General features: G+C 35.7%; 1 protein-coding gene and 1 pseudogene across 5 annotated transcripts in view; one reads left to right on the plus strand and one right to left on the minus strand.

The window, feature by feature from the left end:
- Positions 1 to 22,096, plus strand: part of HS2ST1 (heparan sulfate 2-O-sulfotransferase 1) — a 176,482-nt gene that overhangs the window by 32,759 nt on the left and 121,627 nt on the right. The window lies entirely within an intron of this gene.
- LOC113914907 lies at positions 237 to 20,655 on the minus strand (annotated as a pseudogene).

Genomic DNA, 22,096 nt, shown 5'->3' on the forward strand with positions numbered 1-22,096 from the left:
TTTTCACTGATAACAATAACAGAGTAAGTAGCTAAGGAAATCAGGATGACTGGAAAATGAGCACAAGGAAGATAATAGTTCTAAGGATAATGTTAATACACAAAAATGTATGCCATAACATGCAACCTTCAAAGACTCAGAAAAAAGGTTCTATTTTTTTTTTTTTTTTGAAATTCATTCCATTTATTTCAGTGTACATTGTACATAAGTTTCAAATCCTCACTTCTGCCACTCGGCTAGAACTTTTCCGGAAAAGCCTCCATTTCTTCCTTGATCCTGTTTTCTACCAGTAAGGGGAAGTTACTGTCTGTGTTTTGAAGGTTATAGCTGACAAAAACACCTGTTTGTTGGTCTTCCTGGCTAAGCGCCAGGCAAGGCCAGTGGAAGTGGTGTCGGAAGTGTCTCCGAGGAGGGAGGTAGACACGGGGATGGAATCGTAGCGGTTGCGCATGGCCACGGCGAGGTTGCGCAGGTGCGGCGTGGCTCCCACCCACAGGAGGAGCGAGTGCGTCAGCCGCATGGCATGGAAGTGGACGAGCTGCTCCCACAGCCTCGCGCTGAAGTTGTGCAAGGAGATGTCCCCGCCCGCGACGGCCCGCAGCCCCACCAAGCCGCCTGGCGGGCCAGGTCCAGCTAGCTCCGAGACTCCGGCTGCGCTGCCGGCGCGGGCCTGGCTAGGCCCAAGCAAGAGAGCGCCGAGAGGCCGAGCGCTCGCCTTCGCTCAGAAAAAAGGTTCTTTTTTTTTTTTTTTTTAAGATTTTATTTATTTGAGAGAGAGATTATGAGAGAGAGAGAGCACATGAGAGGGGGGAGGGTCAGAGGGAGAAGCAGACTCCCCGCCGAGCAGGGACCCTGATGTGCGACTCGATCCAGGGACTCCAGGATCATGACCTGAGCCGAAGGCAGTCGCTTAACCGACTGAGCCACCCAGGCGCCCAGAAAAAAGGTTCTTAAAAGCTCTGAGTTTCCTAGTGGCCAAGGAGAAGAAGGATTAGTTTGTAAAATAAGGGATTTTTTTTTTTTTTTTGCCGAAATTGTTACAGGTTATAAATAATTGTAGGTAGGTGTCTGAATTGGAACATCACTTTTTTTTTTTTTAAGCATCCTATAGGGGAAGAGGGATATGAAGTCTTAATACTCATTGCTAAAGGTTCTATAGTTTCTATTTTAAAAGGAGTATATGTTCTTTATTATGAAATACTCTGACATCTCCTATTAATTCTTTATATATGTTGTCCAAGATTTTTTTTTTAAAGATTTATTTATTTATTTGAGAGAGAGAGAAAGAGAGAGATAGAGAGCACGAGAGGGCAGAGGGTCAGAGGGAGAAGCAGACTCCCTGCTGAGCAGGAAGCCCGATGTGGACTCGATCCCGGGACTCCAGGATCATGACCTGAGCCGAAGGCAGTCGCTTAACCAACTGAGCCACCCAGGCGCCCTGTCCAAGATTTTTTTAAAGCTACCTGTTTTATGCCTAAGTTATTCTACTTTTGTGAATTCCAAAACCACCTCTCAAGAGTCACACTATTTTCTAGTTCATCTGGGACTGTTATTGTTGAAGATGGAGGTTTCAAGAAACTCTTCTAGCCTCTGTCTTATTTTGGAGAATTACCTTCTGCTTGCTAGTGAATCTAAAACTTAAACTCTCCATCCATTAAGTGGCCTTTTCTGTGTCAGACACTTCTCTGACATTTCCTCTCTCTCTCTCTCTTCTCTCTCCCCCTCTCTCCCCTTCCTTCAACTCCTGTTTGCTGGCTTATCTCTTGGTTCCTTACCATTCCTTAGTTCCCAGTTGAGCTGTGGCATTTCTCCCAGAGCACTTGAATTTCCATGGGGTCTTTCCCTGAGGACATTTCTTAGTACCTTTTTTCCATGTGTGACTTTCCATAATAGCTCCTTGCTGCCCTCTTATGGCTGTGACTTAAGGGTGCCATTGAGTATAAAATTTTAGTTTTAATCCTTAGAATTTTAGCACTATCTTGTATGGACTAGTGGTTCTCAAGCCTAGTTGTACATTAAAATCACTTTGGGAAGTTTTAAAGAAACTACCAGTGCCTGGGCTCCACTTTTGGAGATTCTAATCTAATTGGTCTGGGGGCAAGTTTGGGGGTGTTGGGCATTTTTGTTTTATTTTGTTTTTTAACTCCTTAGGTGATTAAAATATCCAGCCAGTGATTAAAATCTAACTACTTGGATAAATGACCCTTGAAATACTGTAGGGCTTGAACTACTTGGAAATAATCCTTAGATTTTTAGATATCATAATGAATTTTTAAAAATAGCATTAAAGTGAGGAATATAGGATTATTTTTCTACCCTCTTTAGGAGAAGGTGTAGTTTAAACAAGGATATGATATGAATAAGTGATAAAATATAAGGTCTGTAAGATATCTACTAATACCAGAAAAGATTTTTGGATGTATTTTGTGTCATCATTTGCCTTTTAGCTTTTAGATTCATTTGTGAATTTTCACTTCTATCTCAGGGGCTGATCCCATAGGCTTCTGCCTGGATTTAGCCACTGGGAGATATTCATACTAATGAGTATAGGGGGAAAATTCTTACTAATATTATTTCTCAGTTGGATTAGAAACCTGATGGGAAGTGTATCTTTATAATGAACTTTTTAAATAAAATTTATTGTTAAATACATTTGTAATCATCTTTTAAGTAATAAAAGTCCATTAACTGTTGGTACTGCTTTTGTTTTTTACATTTTAACCTATGGTATAAATCTCTCTTACTAAACTTTAATTTGGATTATTTTAAAAAATAATAGAATGTATTCCATTCTTTAGGGATTTAAGATCAACACTTTAGGGTACAAGGGAGTTATTTCAACAAGGACCTTTATTGTTTTTATGAAAGGAAGAGTGTAGTAAATTATATTGCCTTATTTGTTAGAACATATTACTGAGAATTTATCTAATTGATTCTCTTGATTTTTTTTTTTAAACCGTTAGGAATCTTGGGAACACAATACAAAAGCAGCTAACACTTGAGATACTAAGTTTATCAAATAATTATAGTTCTTTATGTAGTCTTTGAACAAGTTTTAGGATCTAATTCACTAATAGGTGGCCACTTCACTGTATTTCTTTGACGATTTATTTATTTGGATATAGGCTTTTCTTGATATCCAAAGCATATATATGTATTTGGTAGCAATGTTCTTGAAGTCCTGGCAGAAACATAATGGACGTTTGTATAGTTTTGGCTTAGGTTACCTTTGGATTCCTTATCTCTTTAATCTTTGAAACATAAGTGGTTCCTCTAACCTTTATTTCTGTGCCCTGTTTAAGTATCTCTGGTTTGCTTAAAAAACAAACTTCATGCTGCTAGATTTTAAGATCTAAGATGTTAAAAATCATATATTTGGAAATTTAATTTTAACCCTGTTGAAAATAAGAGTTATAAACTAATTTTATTCTCTATTATTTATGTTGAGACAGGAATATGAAATCATTAGTACCATTCAACTCAGTAGTGTAGAAAACTGGATTTTTTGCCGGAAGAATGGGATAAAGACACTTTCATCAAATTCTTCTTTGTTTTAATTCCATGTAAGTGAGATTGTTCCAAATACATGATTTTTTTTTGATATGTGTATCATTTAGGTAGGAACATGTATTTCTCACTTCTTTTTGGAAAAACCATAAAACTTATTTTTTTAACTTTTCCTTCTCATTTATCCCATGACCTCATCATTTCACTCCCCTTCCTGATTATAGACTTCTGTTCTCCAACTGCCTAACAATATCTTATTCCAAAAGCAGGGCAAGCACTTCCTGGGTACTACCAGTACCTACATATTCTACCCCTGTTCCCTAGACCAGGTGTAGGGTTGCTGATGCTATATAAGCATGTGGGATAAGGAAAAGGAGAAAAAATACTGTCTTGGTACCCGGCAACTGAGGAAAAGGTTTCCTGACACTGAAACTCTCAAACATTTTCTCTTAGACTTAAAAAAAAAAAAAACAAAACTATGTCATTGTCATTGCAGCCTATAATTCTCATGTGAAGGGTGTTTTTATAGAGTCGCTCTAGGAATCTGATCTATTCATCATTTATAGCTTCTTTGGTTTAATGTTAAAATGTGTTTTAAGATCTAAACAGCAAGTTTCCAGATGAACTTTTTCTTTGAAGATGAATTATGTTTGTTTTCAGATTTTTATCAAAAACACTGTGGTGCTAGTGTTGAGGGTGAAAAGTTAATGGACCATAGATCCTCATACCATATCTTATGTGTTTTGGGGGGTTTGGTTTAATTTGGGATTTTTAATTCTTTTTTCTTTACTATGTAATTGTCTTGAACCAAGATGATGGGACTTAAGATTTTTTTCATTTCTGGAAATGATACAGATTTCTCTACTTACCCCTAATCTCCCCTCCCTCCCCTTCTTTTCCTCTCTTCCTTTTCTGCATTCATATACCCCAGTCTGATTTCTTTCCATTTCATAGATGCCTCAGTACTGTCCGTTTTTATTTGGTCTTTCTATTTTTACTACTTCTGGTATATTTTTTTCTTTTACCTGAAAAAAATCTTTTGTTTTTTTAAATGTAGGTCTTTATTTTGCTTTCTATTTATTGGGCTCCTGGGATACGTGGACTGATGTCTTAACTACTTTTGGAGTATACATAGCCATTATCTCTTCATATATTGTCTCTGCCACATATGTTCTTTTCATTCCTCTGAACTCCTCTTAAATGTATATTAGAATAACTCATTGTTTTCTCTGTATCTTTTCTGTACTTTCCCTCTCCTTCTCTCTGCTTCTTTCAGCATAGTTTCTTTTGACCTTTTAGTTCAGTAAAGCTCTTCAGATGTATCTAATTTGCTGCTCAACTCATCTGTTGACTTCTTTAGTTACTGTGTTTTTCCACTGTAGAATTTTTGGTTGTTTCTTTTTGAGATCTGATTAGTTGCTTTTTAGAGTTTTCTAGTTCCCTGCCAAGTTTTTCTACTACTCTTTTTAAAAAACTCCTTGAGCATAAGCATAGTTGGTTCATAATCAATGACAGTTTCAATATCTGGAGTCCCAGTAGGCTGTTTTGGTGCTTATTTTCATTCCCTATTGCTTCTTAGAGAGTGGTCTCATCTCCTTTGATTATATGTTGGGCTTTGTACTTAAGAAATTATTTATAGAGATAATTTGAAGCCTTGGACATTGTTACTTTCCTCAAGGGAGGATTTTCCTGTGTTAACCTGGGTCATGTACCTTGGGAGTACTAGCAATCAGAATCACCTTCAGTTTGGGGACTTGAGATTTTCTAGGCTGGCGAGATGACTTAAAGCCAGGGTGCTGCAGTCTGCATAAGGGCTGTTTTATTTCTGATTCACAGGATTGCTCCTCAGGTGTGGACCTTTAGAGTCCTAGCCCAAAGCACTGCCTTCTTTTCTAAAGCTTTCTTTTACATAATTTAAGTTTTTCTTATGTCAGGCTGAAGGGCATTCCACTTTTACATTCCTCCCAGTAATTATCCAGTATCCCAAGAAGGACCCTGGCATCTCAGCTTACTCTTACCCACAGGGTAGAGCATTGATCACTGATTTTGGAAGTAGTTGCTGCATGGACCTTCCTCCTTTTTGTTCCTTTTAATCTCATGGCCTTGGTTAGTTCTGATTCTTGATTCCAGAGGTGTTTTTGTTTTCTTTGTTTTGTTTGTTTTTTTTTGGCCATTGTTTCCCTTATCTAATGTTTGCTAATAGGATTCTTGATTGTTGATACAACTGCTGAAAACTCATGTAAATATCTCCTCCCGTCAAGACCCTTACTGTTTAAAGCTGTGGATCTCAACCTTGTCTCCACCAAGAATTACTGAGGAATTAAAAAAAAAAAAATATGTCTGAGCCCCATTCTCAGAGATTCTGATTTTACTGGACTATGATAAGGATGACTCAAACTAGAACTCTGGTGGTGGGACCTGGGTATTGCTATGTTTTAAAAATGTCCAGATGATTTTTAATATTCAGCCAAGATTAAGAGCCATTGACTTAAAGATTGTTAAACCTTTATTGGCCATATTAAAGTTCTGTGAAAAACATTTATATACTGTCTTTCTTTGCTTTGAGTGAACATTTGGAATAGATGTTGCAAACAGAGATTAAAAACAAAACAAAAGCTCTCCACAGGTATAGTTGACCCTTAAGCAACATGGGTTTGAACTGCATGGGTCCACTTACAGATTTTTTTCTGATAAGTACAGTACTGTATATGCATTTTCTCTTCCATATGATTTTCTTTTTTTTAATTTTAAATTTTTTTGGAAGATTTTATTTATTTATTTGACAGAGAGAGAGCAAGCACAAGCAGGGGGAGCAGCAGAGGGAGAGGGAGAAGCAGGCTCCTCGCCGAGCACGGAGCCTGATGCAGGACTGGATCCCAGGACTCTGGGATCATGACCTGAGCTGAAGGCAGACGTTTAACCTACTGAGCCACCCAGGCACCCCCATATGATATTCTTAATAACATTTTCTTTTCTCTTAGTTTATAGTAAGAATATATAACACATATACAAAATATGTGTTGATCAGCTGTTATTATAGATAAAATAGCCTACTGTTGACCAGTTTTAGGTTGACTTAACTATAGTTAAGTTATATGCAGATGTTTGTAGGGTGGGGGAGGGGGTAGGTCACCACCCCTAACCCCTGTGTTGTTCAGGGATCATCTGTACTGAAGATACAGCCCAACCCAATCAAGATAGTAACCAAAGTTTTTGAGTTTTTGCAATGTTAGTTTCATAGCCTATGGTTAAGAGCATTGGTACTGGAACTGCATGGGCTTAAGTCTTGGTTCTTTTTCTAGTCATTTGATTTAGGGTAGGATATTTTTATCATCTCTAAAATGGAGAAAATAAAATGATCTACTTTACAGAGTTGTGGATTAAATAAATTCATATATGCTAAGCACTTAGAATGGTTCCTGGAACTTAGTAAAGCATTATGAAAATTGTTAGCCGTGGTGGTGATACTCATTTGTGTTGATTGTTATTTTAACCAGTCCTCTATTATTAGACATTTATATTTCTAGTTTTTCAATATTATAAGTAATGCTATGACAACCATTTACACAAGTTTTTATAAATGTCTTCAATTCCTAGAATTAGTTCATTGATCTTATTTGAATAATTTAGGGTGGGAGTAAGTGTTAAAAGGATCTTCTTAGAACTGCCCCTCGGGATTATTTTGCCAGGTTGGTATGGTTAATCCAAGGTTGAGTTTTAAATGAGGACAACTAATTGGTCCTTAGAAAAATGCCACAATGGTGTCTTTATGTAATGTAAAAAATGTCCCTTACTTTATCTAACAGTTTTTTTATAAATACATTCCTAAGTTTTATTTATTTATTTATAAAAGATTTTATTTATTTGAGAGAGAGAATGAGAGAGAGAGAGCACATGAGAGGAGGGAGGGTCAGAGGGAGAAGCAGACTCCCTGCTGAGCAGGGAGCCCGATGCGGGACTCAATCCTGAAACTCCAGGATCATGACCTGAGCCGAAGGCAGTCGCTTAACCAACTGAGCCACCCAGGTGCCCGTATCTAACAGTTTTTTAAAAATTACTAGCCTATGTTGAGGTCTGTGTGCCAAATACAGTTCCAAGATTTTTGTGTGTAATATTGCATTGATATTTACAAACCTGTGAGGTGTTTACAAATCAGGAAATTGAAACAGAGAAGTTAAATAATTTACTCTAAGTTACACAGCTGATACAAGGTCAGCCAGGATCGAGGGTAATTTGATTTCACATATTGTGCTCCAAAATCCTAAGTATACTTTTCTTACTTGACGTACAGCAACTTTACTTTGATCTACCTATAGAGATTTTTTCTTAAAAACCTGTTCATAAAGTTACATTAATCTTTTAGGTTTAAAATTGCCTTTCAGGTTTAAAATTCTGTGCCCGGTTACAAATACCTAGTTAGATTGGTCAAAACCTCAATTAGGTTTTCTTTTAAGGTTAAATTTGCCTTCTGTGTCTTCTCTTTCTGAAGCAAACATCTTAATTTATCTAATGGAGCCCATTTCTCTAATTCTAACTTGCTGAGGTAGCTTTATAAACAATTGTGAATGCATACAAAATGTTGAGGGTAGAGGGGTTCCAGCTGCAAGTCATTCTTTCTCATAATTTCAGATAATTCTCAATTTGAAGGTTGGAATGATTTAATGGTCTTTCTAAAGGCTAGACTTTTATCATAGTGTCACATATTATAAACAAATAGGTATTCTGAAATTTAGAATTACCATATGAAGTGGAGGAGCTAATATTATAAATTTATAAATATAATTTGATAAATCTTTGTTTAGTTGGTTTTTGTTTCTGAGTTATAACAATTAGATTAAACCTGTTTACTGACAAGACAGTTACATAAAAATCTTAAAAAAAATTTTTTTTAATTAAGAGTATTCAGTGAAGATAACTTTAACATTTCATAACAGAAGGATTAAACCTTGTTTAGGTTATTCTACCAATGCACATTTTACAAATAAGTGTATTAATGTAAATAAACATTAAGATAATTTTCTGTATTAGTAATCTAACAGTATGGAGAAGAATCTGAAAGAAATATAGATCAGTTATGAATCAAAAACTGATGAAAATCTGCTTAATGAAATCCAAGTTAAAATAGATTTTAAGCCTAATTTTAGCATTTATGCTTTTTACTCAGTTTTGCCAGTAGTGGCATGGGTGATTGTCCATGTTTAAAGTTATTATGATTTGCATGTTTTTGAGAAAAAGCATAAGAAAATTAAGGAATGATACAAATATGCAAATTTAGAGGCCTTTAAAATACATAAAAATGCCTTTCTTTGATAGAATAATTTACAGTCAGTGTTTTAATATTTGTATATCTAATCGGTACCCATTAGCAACATTCACAAGTGTCTCGTTTATGGAAAAGGCCCCACAACGGCATCAACTCATCTAGGATCAGGGGGCAGGGGCACCTGCGTGGCTCAATCATTAAGCATCTGCCTTCGGCTCAGGTCATGATCCCAGGATCCTGGGATTGAGCCCCGCATCGGGCTCCCTGCTCCTCGGGAAGCCTGCTTCTCCCTCTCCTACTCCCCCTGCTTGTGTTCCCTCTCTCGCTGTGTCTCTCTCTGTCAAATAAATAAATAAAATAAAATAAAAGAAGGGGGGGCAGATTCCTGAAATAAACTGGGCCTAGGGCATTTTTTCACCCAGGAATTATTTTAGCTAATTTTATCAGTTCATTCAGCAAATGTTTTTTGAAGGCCTATTATATGATAGACATTGTTTTAATTGCTAAAGATACAATGGTGGAAAAGACAGATAAAATAAAATTCTTGCCCTCCTGAAACATTAAATTGTGGCTTGACATAGAGATGGTGGCATTCAAGAGGAAGGCCCATAAATAAATACTATTAAGGTCTACAGAACTCCCCTGGTTCTGTCATTCTGATGATTTCTTTCTTTCGTTCTGTGAACTTACCCCAGTATCCTTCCAATCTTTCCAATAAAGCTGATTGCTTCCCTCTTATTTATAATTTCTTCAATTTGTTTTAAACCAAAAGAGCTTAACTAAAATATAATTGGGCTATAATTCTATGATGGACTCTGCTTAGGTCAGATGTCTACCCCAAGACTGGACAGACAGCTTGCCCATGAAGATGTGGGATTTGTATACAAATGATAGCTTCTTAACAATTTCAATCTGAAGAATAGGGAAATGAGCATTTTACATCAGAAGTTTGTTCCGTTTTGTTCACTACAGATGAAACAATGTCCCTACAGCATGTATCTATCATATATGTTGTGTTTTGTTAGGATTTTCAAATTGTATTCTATCATATCATGTTTTTATTAAGAACTTGTAGGAATTTTCTGGAAGTTAGAATCTAGTACTTAAATAGTCTCTGAAGTTGATTCTTTATTCTTAAAAGATGAAAAAGCAAAAATTTCCAGTCTCAGAAGATATGAAAACTATTACTTTTCAGAATAAGTGGTTTTGTGTTTTGAACCAATGCTTTCAAGATTTTGACCTTCAACATTTTCTATTTCTCTCTCTCTTTTTAATGATTTTATTTATTTGAGAGAGCAGAAAAGGGAGGGAGAGAGGAAGAGGGAAAAGCAGACTCCCTGCTGAGCAAGGAGCCCAACATGGGGCTTGATCCCAGCATCTGAGATGGTGACCTGAGCCAAAGGCAGATGCTTAACCAACTGAGCCACCCATGAGCCCCTCTCATAGCTCACTTATTAAATCCTAAGTGGCTTTAAGGCAGTCACCATGTCACCACATTCTGTACATAGAGATGTTCAATAAATATTGGCATGTTTTGAATATAACAAAAATTGACCATATATATATATTTTAAGATTTTATTATTTATTTGACAGCGAGAGACACAGCAAGAGAGGGAACACAAGCAGGGGGAGTGGGAGAAGGAGAAGCAGGCTTCCCACAGAGCAGGGAGCCCGATGCGGGGCTTGATCCCAGGACCCTGGGATCGTGACCTGAGCTGAAGGCAGATGCTTAATGACTGAGCCACCCAGGCGCCCTGGCCATATATAGTTTTAACACAGGTTTGGTTTAAATGCAGTCATTATTATAAGATTTTGAAGTATTTTTAGGTTGCAGAAAAATATTCAAGGGCCTCCCTTAATTTTTTATTTTGAACTAATTTCAGACTTAACAGAAAGGTTGCAAAAATAGGACAGAGTTTCTCTATATCCCTTACCAGCTTCATCTAATGTTAACGTCTTGCATAACCACTGGACAGTTATTATAACTAGGAAATTAACATTAGTACAATACTATTAAGTAAACTGTAGGCCTTATTTGAATTTTACCTGTTTTTCCACAAATGCTGTTTTTCTGGTCAGGATCCAATCCAGGATCCACATTGAATTTAGTTGTTATTTCATTTTTATTCTTCTGTAGTTTGTAATTGTTCCTCAGACTTTGTCTTTCATGACCTCAGTTTAGTTGTTAAGTATTTTCTCATGATTATATTGCCGGATCACTGAGCACTAAGGTCAAGAAAGAATTCCTGGGGTGCCTAGGTGGCTCAGTCAGTTAAGTGTCCAACTCTTGATTTTGGCTCAGGTCATCATCTCAGAGTCATGAGCTTGAGCCCCGATTTGGGCTCTGTGCTCAGCACAGAGTCTGCTTGTCCCTCTCCCTCTGCTCCTTTCTCTTTCTCTCAAATAAATAAATAAAAATCTTAAAAAAAAAAGGAAAGAAAAAATTGTTGATGTTTTTTCATGGCGCAACTTAGTAAGTTTATTCAAGTAGCACGGGGACAAACCCTGTGGGCAGGAAGAGCTGTACTTTTGCTGTATGAAGCCAGTGGTTTTATGCTTAGTGCTCAAGGGGGAGGGCATGTGCGGGGAGTATTAGATCATAAATGTTTTCTTCAAATTTCTACTCATAAAACTGCTTTCCTAAGATTTCTCTGATGCTTATCATTCAGCTTGATTCTAACTATTGGTGAGAGACATATCACTCACGAGACCCTTTAAGAATATAGAAAGCAGCACTTAATTTGATTCTCATAGAAACTATGCAGGCTATAGGTCAGCCTTCTGGGTTAAAGGTGAACGTGTTTCTGCTTCTTTCCCTCATCAGTTAGACTAAAGCTATACAGGTTTGACAAAAATATCACAGAAATGATAGGGTTCATGAAGTCAGTATGTTTTATTTACTGGTGATGTTGATTTTGTTCATTTGGTTAAGGTGGTTTCTGCTGGTTTCTTCACTATAAAGCTATCTTTCCATTTGTAGTTAATAAATTTCTTGGGGGATACTTTGAGACTTTGCAAATAACAGTCAAGGACCCTTTATCTTTCTTTTTTCCCTTTCCCAAGACCTGATTTATCATTTAAAATGGATCTTTTTTTCCTTGGGTCCCACCCAGTGCAGGTCAGTTTCCTTAAATTCACTTCTTTTTTCGAAGGGTCAGGTATACAAAATGCTAGGAATGTAAAAATGAACAAGACCCAAATCCTGTAGTATCATTTAACAGTATGCTTTGGCATCAGAGGGACCTGATTTCAGATCCTCATTTTGAATCTTGGAGTTGTGTGAAATTGTGAAATTTGCTTAACCTCACTGAGCCAAACATTAATCTCACAAAATTATTAATGAGGAATAAATATGAAATTCTAGAAAAGGCAGAACTAATTTGTATTGATAGTACCTCATTAGATGCCTGGGGCCAAGTATGGGAAGTTGAGGTCAAAGGGGACTGAGGAAGCTTTTTGAGATGAAGGAAATTCCTAAATCCTAATTATTTTTCCAAAACTCATCATACTGTACATTTGAAATTAGCATATTTTATTGTATGTAAATTATATGTCAGTGAAGTTAATTTAAAAACCGAAGTTCTTTTTGAACATGGTTTTCCATTTAACGATGCAAGATATGATTACTTGGAATCCATAAAAGTCTTTGGTTTTCAAAATCATCTAGCTCTCACCTAGTTCAGAGGAGCCTTGTGACACCTTTGGCATTTGTAGAGCAATCTAAGAGTTCATTCAGGTCTGTAGTCTTTATATTTTAGTATGTCTTGAGTCTAAGACTCTTACGTTCACTCTTTCTTAAGTGGATTCCATACCCTTAGGATCTTTGGTATGCTTAGAATCCAGAGCCTTTAGTCTTCTTAGAACTTTTTAAATTAATTATCTAGGAGGGGTTTGGGTTAATTATCCAGGAGGTCAAGTTGACTAAAATCAACTTCTTGAGACACTTTGAGTACAGAATTTTGTCTTTCCTTTGCAACTCCAGAACTCGCTGGGCCCTGATGAGCCCCTAGAAGTTCTTACTTGGTAATCTGTAGTTTTTAAGATTGATTTTGTCAGTGTACCCATGTATGTATAGACATATGAGCCTTACATTTAATTTATTCTTAGAGTGCTTAAGGACTTTGGTAGAGAAATAATTTTTATATGTTTATTTTACATTTTTTAAAGATTTATTTATCTGTTTTAGAGAGTGTGTGCATGCGCAAGTGGGGAAAGGGACAGAGGGAGGGGAGAAGGAGAGAGAGAATCTCAAGCTGACTCCCCACTGAGTGCAGAGCCCAATGCAGGGCTCAGTCTCAAGACCCTGAGATCATGACCTGAGCTGAAATCCTGAGTCTGATGCTTAACCAACTGAGCCACCCAGGTACCCCTTATATGTGTACTTTAAAATCTTGTTCCTTTCTGTGTAATTTAAGAGTCATATTCTATAGAAAGTAGATCAGTATTTTATAATTCTGGCTTATTTTGATGTTAGGCAAAGGAAGCAGTGCAGTTGGGATTTGTAGTGCTCAAAATGCTAATTGGCAGCATATCAAATGCTGTTTAATTTTGTTTTACTCTGAAGTAAATTCACTTGGTAGCTCTCCCCCTAGGAGGATCAAAAGCTGAGAGAATAAGTACAAACAATGACATATAGTTTTTTAGATAAATATATTTAAATAGAAATTCTGAATCTACAGAGAAGCTACTAAATGATAGACTGTGTAAAGGCAAGGGCAGAGCTTTTGACTCATGTAGTTGGTGCTTAATATAATTTTGTAGTGATATCAAGATGACTTTGAACTGTGTTGGATAAAATACAATTACATGTTGTATTTACAATGGAAGTAAAAAATCAGGATTGGATTTTTACCTCAAATTTAGGTTCATTTTAAGGTACTGTATATTTTATACCTTCTGCCAAATATTATGTTGCTTTAAATGTAACTGATGGCATTTATTAATCTTTATAGATTATATTATTTTATATATATGTTATATTCTACTAGCTATTTCTATAGGCTATACATTTTGACAAATACTTTGGAAGATTTAAATAGCTCTCATGAGATCCAGCTTTACAACCCCAAACTTAAAAAAAAACACAGCAAATGTGTATTTGGGATGTTTATTTGTCCTAATTCTCTAGAATAAAACCAAAGTACACTTTCATTAAACACATGATTAAGATTAATCTCAAATGCTGCAATTTAGATCTCTATAGCTGAAACATAGTTTGGAATGATACATTTTAAGCTTCTGTATCTGTTCAGTAGCGGATACTGTTACACATCCTAAGTTGGAAACTCTCATGGTAATAGATTTTGATTGAGAACTTGTCAGTCACTGTAGCAGCTGCTTTAGATTGCATTTATATTTAAATAGGAGAAAGTGATCTGTTGAGAATTTTAAAAGTTGTTGCCATGGCAAAGTAACTTGCTATCTCATCTTTTATCTTTGCCATTGAAGTGATCTATCTGGCTGCTTATTCCCATGAGTAGGAGGGATGAACTGTTCTTTTAGAAAGCTTTCATTGGGACAATGCTGAATGCTTCCTGATGGGATGTAAGTTAGACTAAAGCTTAATAAAACTATTGGCTTTGGTTAGATATAATTAGAATGGATTCTTCTCAATTAAAAACAGGCAAGATAAAGCTAGACATATTTAAAGAAGAAAAATATAAGCCTAATATAATATTACTTTTGACTAATTCAATGAAACATATCCAAATTGTATGTTATGAAAGGGTTTACTTTTGAGTATTATTTCCAGACCATGAGACAAGTGCAAAATTGATCTTTTTTTAATAAAATTGTATATCCATATTTTTAAAAGAAAGTAACATTGTCCCAGCACCTCTTGCTCTGCATAGCCCCTCATTTTTCCACTTGTTCTTTTGAAAACCATGGCATTATAATCTGGTTGGTATAAGTGATTTTTGAAGACTAACTGAATATTTTGTTTTACATTACCTTATATATGGGAAGAATAGTAGTTCAACTCTGACCAGACTAATAATTATCTTTGTAATGGATATTAACCCCCAACTAAAAATTTAGAATTTTTCTTTATGCATTTTTTGTCATCAGACAATGTAGAAATACTGGAGAGAATCTTCTCACTCCATTGTGTGTATCTCAGTAAGTCACAATCTTTTATTTGGGAGAGAGGCCTTTATTGGTAAATGACTATTTCTATTTGCATTACCCTCAACTTCTGTGATTTTGGTTCTTAATATACACACTGAGTTATGTGCAGTGTCTCAGTGTATTGTAAGGCTAACAAACATGTCTTTGATTAATTTGATGTATTTTGCATCATATCGGCTTGGCAGCTTTAAGACACATTACATATTTGTAATGTCATGTCCTGAGATAATGCAGCTATTGTGATATTTACTGAGACAGAATTAGGATCCTTTGGTCATTTGAACATGTGAAAGACCGTCTAATAAAATACTAAAAGTTTTGTATTTAAATGAGGATGCCACTTAAACTTAACCTTTCAAATAGGAAAGGCTTTTTAATCTGAAGCACAAAAGAAAGGAAGACAGTGTCACCAATTTGTTTGAGTTTTGTTTCTGTGTTCTTTTGGCTATTTGGTAATGTTTTTAAGGCTAAGTACTTGAGGGAACGAATATAATAGCTGAAGGCAACACCTGTTGTTTCTGCTTTTGAGACATGTGGAAATATAGAGATGGGCATCACGGAAATTTAAAAGTAAAAAGAAAAGTTCAGAGCATTGTTTTGTGTGTTGTTCATACACATATAAAATTTAATAAAAATGTAGGAGAACTCTAAGTATTTTTAAATTTTTAGAGAATTTTAAGAATTTATCAACTATTAATGTACCTTGCCTGTTTTAGTCAATAAATAATATTGGTCAATGTCAAAAGGTGGCACAAATTCAAATGTCTCTGTACTAGAGAAGTTTTACTCTAAAAGGTAGGAATATGTAATATTAAAAGGCGGTTTTCTATCCTGTTTTTAAGGTGTAGAATATCAATTTTAAATTCCTTGAGAAATGTTTTTTTTTTTTTTTTTTAAAGATTTTGTTTATTTGACAGCGAGAAAAAGCACAAGCAGGGGGAGCAGCAGAGGGAGAGGGAGAAACAGGCAAACAGGCTCCCTAGTGAGCCAGGGAGCTTGATGCGGGGCTCAATTCCAGGACCCCGGGATCATGACCTGAGCTGAAGGCAGACGCTTATTAACCGATTGAGCCACCCAGGTGCCCCGAGAAATGTTCTTTTTCTTTTACCCTGTATTCATATAGCCAAGGGCTCAGACTTAATATTTAAATAATAGCATCTAAATCATCAGATAATATTATAGTTGAATGTTTAATAAATCTCTGGTTGTATAATTTGGCATATTGCAGAAGATCTGAACATTGAGAATATGTGATTCATCATAATTACACTCCTAACTGAACAATTATACATGCATAATAATAGAGATGGAATTATTTATGATTGAGAATATAGTATGTCGATGATGGTAAAATGGGTATTGAAGTATATCTTCATTCCTTTTGACCGTGTTACCTAAAAGTTGAAATCTTTTACTTGAAAAACATTGATTTCCTGGCTTGGCTGGTTGGTTTGTTTTACCATGAATTTTTATCTTTATTAGTTTCTGTATTTTATTTTTTGTTGTGATGAAATATATTTATAACATAAAAGTTTACCATTTTAACCATTTTTAAGTGTATACTTAAGTGACATTAAGTACATTCACATTGTGTGCAACCGTTACCACTGCTATTGCCAGAACGTTTTCATCGTCCCAAACTGAAACACTATTTCCCCCTCCCTCCAGTCCCTGGTAACCACTGTTCTAGTTTTTATCTCTGTGAATTTGACTATTTCAGGTATCTCATTTAAATGGAATCATGCAGTATTTGCCTTTTTATGTTTAACTTCACTTAACATACTGTCTTCAAGGTTCATACTTATGTATCAGAATTTCATTGCTTTTTAAGGCTAAATAATACTCCACTGTATGTATATACTGCATTTTGTTTATCCATTCATCAATGGACACTTGGATTGCTTCCACCTTTTGGGTATTGTAAGTACTGCTGCTGTGAACATGGTGTACACATATATCTGTTGGATTACCTGCTTTCCCTTCTTTTGGGTATATACCCATCAGTGGGATTGCTGGATGGTATTGTAATTCTGTGTGTAACTTTTGAGAAATAGCCATACCATTTTTTCACAGCAGCTGCACCATTTTACTTCCCACTAGCAATGCACAAAGGTTGCAGTTTTTCTATATCCTGCTAATACCTGCTGTTTTCTGGTTTTTTGTTTTGTGTTTTGTTTCATAGTAGCCATCCTAATGGGTGTGAAGTGTATCCTTATTTGTTTTTATTTCTACTTAGGATTATCCCTCTCTTCACTGGATTTATTATGTTTTCCTTAGAAAATTTTGATCAATATAAAAGATTACTACACTGCATAAGCTGTTGCCTTAAGGGCAAAGAATTATTTCACAGTACGAGAATGGCTAAATACATTGATTTACTCATTCAAAAATATGTATCAAACACCTACTTCATGCCTGGCACTGTACTAAGCAGTGAGTATGCAGTGATGAATAAGAAAATCAGAGCCCCTAACCTGAGGTAACTTGTGATTCAACGGGAGAGACAGACAATAAAACTAATGAACACAAAAGTAAAATATAATAACTGTTATGGAATTTGTTTATAAAACATTGTGGCTTCAAAGACAATATATACAATATTCAGGGTAAATGGTTAACATATTAAAGCATACATATTACAGCATTTTATGTTGTATATATTCCAATTACAACCTCATTTTTAAAAATGCTTTTGAAAAGACACTTTTAGATAATATCAAAAAATGATAATAGTGGTTCTAGGATGATTAGTCGCTTCATTTTTTTTTCTAAATTTCCTGAAATTTCTACAGTGTGCACCTATTATTACTTTAGAAATTACAAATAATTACATATCCAATAAAGGAAAGGAATTTAGGGATGCTGTTTAATTCTACTTTTTCTTATGTTGCTCAGTATTAACATTTTGTCTACCTTGAATTTATGCCAAGTAAATCCAGAGTTTATTGTGATCAAAGAAGAATGTTAATTTTAGCTAGGAAGGTAGTTTTTAGTTTTGGTCAATTTCTGTCCAGCAGGATCCGAATATTCTAGCATAAATAAGGAGTATTACTTAAAAAAACACCTTAATTTTTTATTAAGGGGAACTTACCATTTTAATCAAGAAGAAAAGAAAAAGTGGAAAATTCACTATAGTCCATTCTTTCTGGCTGAAAGAAATATGCACTGGTAATATATAAGACCATAAAATATTACTGAATTTTGAATAACCTTGTTATTCTAAATTGATGTTACATTCTGATTTGAAGAGTACCTCTCAGCATAGCAAGTACAGTAGATTACCTAGTAAAAGAATAATGTTTCAGAAAGGGGCTCTGGGGAGGAAGCCGTGTGTTGCTATGGCAGAGGAGCGGGGATGGAAGCTATGGCAGGGACTGAAGCTCCGGATGCCTTTGAAGGAAGAAAGCAAGAGAGCAGTCAGTCAGCCTTGACCCTTGCCTTCTCACTTCCTTTTACCCTGGACTCTGGCCTTCTCACTGTTGAAGACCACCCGTGCTAGAGAACTTTTCAGCAAACCCTTCCTCTCACCTTTTCCTGACCAGTACAGAAAATAAAGAAATTTCAGCTGAGTAATAGCCACTTACTAGATGCCTGATATTTACCAGGCCTTCCAGAGCATGCAGTGTCTCTAACCCTGTAAAAGTAGATATTGTAGAAGAGAAAGTTGGGGCCTAGCAATGTTACCTTTTCCAAAGTCACAAGTTAATATTGTATGTTTCAGGTTTATAAAAACAGTAACTTAAACTAGATAAAATGTCCAATAAGGCCTAGAAATGGATGTATTCGTAGATTTCTGATGTCTGATTCAAAATTCCTAGCTATATATTGTAGCTGCCTAGTTTACATGATATCTAGCTTTGAATTCATTTTGTCATCTCAGCTCTCTAGGAAGAAGTTTTTCTCAAAAGTCATTGTCCCCTGTTGTCATTCCCACCCTCCCCCCCACCTCCCCCCCTCTGAATTTAGAGAAATGGAGGTAAGGTGATTAATTAGGATTTGAAAAGGAAGGAAAATGAGAGATTTAAGATATACTCAGCTTAATCCTATATTCTTAAGGGATTTTCAAAGCTTCATTTGCAGTTAAATGTTTAAAAGAAGTAAATTATGCAGTATCTTACAGATAACAGTTTAATATAGTTGAATACAATAAACTATTAAGTATCCTGTTAACATTTGCAAGAAATTACAAGATGTATAAATCTCCCTCAATTCCCTAGATGTTGATATCCATTTATTCTCTTTTATTCCTTAGTCACTGATCTTCATTAATTACTGGTTAAAAATATTTTAGCTATGTTTTTTTGTATGGAGATACTTATTGAATGGTTATTGACAAAAAGGGATAGAGACTCCTGTGTCTTAGTTTTGTTCATTAATTAATACTGTAAATTGGCATTCTGGTTTATAAATCAGGGTCCTTTTTAATGTGAATTAGTTCCTCAAAGTTACTTATGAATCTGTATAACGCCAGTTCTTGGCTAATTTTAAGCCAATTTGTTTTGATCCAGTGTTCTTTAGGTAAAGGTGTTGGAAGTTGTTAATTTAAACCTATTCTATAGTTTGGTTTCTGGAATTTGTGGTCAAACAGTTTTTAAAAGTATACACCTTTTTAGCAGTATGATCCCATTTCTAATCTTGATATACATCTACAATTGATTTTTTAAAAGTGTTTGAGATTAAATTTCCTCCAAAAGAAAAAAATCCTACATTGTTTACTTGACAAAATCTCTGACATCCTAAGTCTTGTTAGTTTAGGGAGATTTTAAAAAGAACATATTTTCAAAGGCCAGAGTTTCTAAATCTTTTGCGATATTTTACTGCATGCTTGTCCTCCTTACTTCTACCTTAATTCATAATACTAATAATTTTTTTAAACATCCCTTGCCACACATAATGACACATTGTTTTTTCTTGTGATAACTTGTAATCTGTTTTAGCAACTTTCAAATATAAAAAATGGTATTACTGTATCCACATGCTGTACATTACATATCCAGGGCTTATTTATTTTATAACTGCAAGTATGTACCTTTAGACTACCTTTACCCATTTTGCTTACCTCCACCTAATAATTTTGATCTCCAGCAACCATACAGAGGAAATCAAATCAACCGTTTCTGTTAACCTAGAAGGTAGGAATTGGCACCTGGTTTTTAGAAGGTAACACAGATTATTTTCCTTTTATAAAATCCTCTTAGGTTTATGGACTTTGCATGTCTATGGTATGTTAAAGTATTCATTATGGTTTTTTTTTTTCATGGTCCAAGCGTGTGGTGGTTTTTATTAATAACTTTGGTTCTAAGAATTCCACCCTCAATTCTGTAATACTTTCCATTAAAAACAATTATACAAGAGCAAATACAAAAAATATTAAATTATGAAAACAAATCCATTAAGGCTCCCTTTATATATACACTATATACACGCAAGTCAGGATTTTTCAGAGTAGAAGAATAAAGTCAACCGTTTGTTGTAGCTTAGAAAGCAACACTACTTTACTACCAGGAGACTATAAAACACTGAACTAGTTTAAGAAAACCACAGAGTGGAAAAATGGAGCCATTCTTGTCAAAAAGTGGCTCAAAGCACAAAACTGCTTGGACGTTCGTTGAGTCCTAGGAGTTTGGACTGTACAGTATTAATGTGTGGAGGGGAGACGGGCTCCCTTTGAAACTCAGGCTTGTGAGCCGAGCTGATCTGACGATTTTAGAGAGCTTCTCTACCTGTACATTCCACCGTTTGGTCATAAGACATCGCTTCACACTATTTACAAGTCTTTTGGCCAGACTTTGTACTACTAACTACACGTCATTGTGCAGACTGGTGAGTGCGATTGGGAGGGAAATGCTTTTTTATTTTTCTTCCCAGTGAAGAATGAATTCTAGGTAAGTTCTAGGAACAGAATCAGTCCTGCTAACATGGGCCTGTTAGGGCCCTTGAGAATTTTATCAAGTGGCAGAATTGCTTCAAGGGCACAGGACTTAAGATCCAATATCCAGTTAGGTGAGAAGCTATGAGCCAGTCATGAATCTTCATTTTGCAAATTTCATCATCAGCCCATATACACAAAAAAAGCACTCCAATCAATGTGTGATCAGAAAGGTACTTCCAAGATGATCATTTAACATACTTCTCTCAAAAGCTAGAAGGATGGGAAAAAAAGTTACCACTCCATCCTTCAAAAGCAAACTATTATAGAGCAGCATTTTATCTTAAGCATCTCATATTTTATTCATTAATACTTATGAGAAATCACCCATTTTAGGTGTAACCGACATGTCCTCTGACTAGCAGTATATTGTCATCGTGTTTACCTTTATCTTGTTCACATGAGAATTGAATATGAGCCTGTCAACTATGAAAACATAAAGCATTCCCATAGAAAGCTAATTTCTACTATGCTTATTAGGATTAAAAGCTTGGGATTCAGTTTTCTATGAGCCTTTACAGGAAGTTTAAGAAGACTCTTCACTGTAGAAATGACTGGTTGAATCATCTTGATGGAGAACATACTGAATCCACATAAATTCTTCCAGATCACCCCAAGGAGAATATACCCCTGCCCGTACCAGCAGTAATCAAATGCATTTTGCATCAGGATTTTGCTGCTCGCCTGGGACTTCACTTTGGGGAGCAAGCTGGCTAGTGTGTGGAAGCTGGGCAGTCGCTCCCTTCACCTCGGTGCTTCCTGAGATGCTGTACAGTAGTCATCACCTCCAACAGAGCGGGGGAACAATCTTTCTTCACAAGAAAAAAAAGTGAAGCAGTATGTATGTGATCCTTCATCTGAAATTTTCAAAACTTGGATTCTAATGATAATCAAAATGTACAAATACTACCAACCTTCCAGCTAGGCCTCCTGGAGACCAACCTACGTTTGTTTCACATTAAAATACCCAAAAAACTCCTTCTTGTTCTTTGGAGGAGTTTGGGAACATTCCCCAGACTGCTCTCAAAGATTTGCACCCTCTACTTTTGACACTGAAGTTGGGTAATATGGACTAGTTTTTCTTCTCCAAAGGACTGGGAGACTGTTTCATATAAAAGGATTAGCTCAGCAAGAAATTCAAAAACCAAACAAAATTCTAACAGTTATCAAAGCAATAGGTGGATTTGTATGATGTGCCTTCTCCGAACTGGAATGTCACCATAGCACATTCTAATATCAGAGAACCAAAAGGAATTAAAATAAGAT

Source organism: Zalophus californianus, chromosome 4 (assembly GCF_009762305.2).
Source record: "Zalophus californianus isolate mZalCal1 chromosome 4, mZalCal1.pri.v2, whole genome shotgun sequence".
NCBI lineage: Eukaryota > Metazoa > Chordata > Mammalia > Carnivora > Otariidae > Zalophus > Zalophus californianus.